We start from the raw sequence: 321 nt of genomic DNA, 5'->3' as shown, positions 1-321 counted from the left end.
GCTTTCTTTATCTCGCTTGCCGCGTCTAGCTTCGGTGCCCCGGGGGTTAGACCGCTTGGGTGAGATTTTCTAGTTGAAGATGCAGTCAACGTTCTTCTCCCATTAGACTTGTACTTCTAGCGCCTTTGTTTGCTATTTTTCCTTCCACATATCTGCAAGGAAGATAACGATACCCCGCTTGACGTTTCTGGATCATATATATGGATCCCGCGAGTGGCAAGTACTTCGCTTCGTGGGCTCGATTCATTCTGAATTCTACGTACTGCTCACATTTGTTGACATGCTGCTCTGCTTGCCTATACTCCATGGAAGCAGTGAGCT

This window comes from Phalaenopsis equestris, unplaced genomic scaffold (genome assembly GCF_001263595.1).
Source record: "Phalaenopsis equestris unplaced genomic scaffold, ASM126359v1 Scaffold000002, whole genome shotgun sequence".
NCBI lineage: Eukaryota > Viridiplantae > Streptophyta > Magnoliopsida > Asparagales > Orchidaceae > Phalaenopsis > Phalaenopsis equestris.
Note: the sequence above shows the minus strand (reverse complement) of the source record.